At 40.0% G+C, this 290-nt stretch overlaps 1 protein-coding gene across 1 annotated transcript in view; it reads left to right on the plus strand.

Annotated features, from left to right (window-relative positions):
* Positions 1-290, plus strand: part of LOC119594377 (procollagen-lysine,2-oxoglutarate 5-dioxygenase 1-like) — a 46,541-nt gene that overhangs the window by 13,071 nt on the left and 33,180 nt on the right.

Raw genomic sequence — 290 nt, forward strand, 5'->3', positions numbered from 1 at the left:
AATCCCAGAAGCCAAAAAGTTAGAGTTTAGTCGACTATTTAATTTTAGTCAATCAAAGAACAGGAAAAAAATATTGCTGAAAAAAAAATCGTATTAAATCTTATTCGCATCATAATCACAGCTCATTCACACGAAGCAAATTACATCGGCCCTTCTAACTTTCTCGCATCTACCAGTCAGCGCCATGCCCTCTTAAAGACCGCCATGCACTCGCAGAGAAATCTTACGTGCATGGCAGTGACACCAACTTCTAACCTTTGACCTCTGTGAGAGAAAACACGTGTTGGGAT

The sequence above is a fragment of the Penaeus monodon genome, chromosome 33 (assembly GCF_015228065.2).
Source record: "Penaeus monodon isolate SGIC_2016 chromosome 33, NSTDA_Pmon_1, whole genome shotgun sequence".
Taxonomy (NCBI): domain Eukaryota; kingdom Metazoa; phylum Arthropoda; class Malacostraca; order Decapoda; family Penaeidae; genus Penaeus; species Penaeus monodon.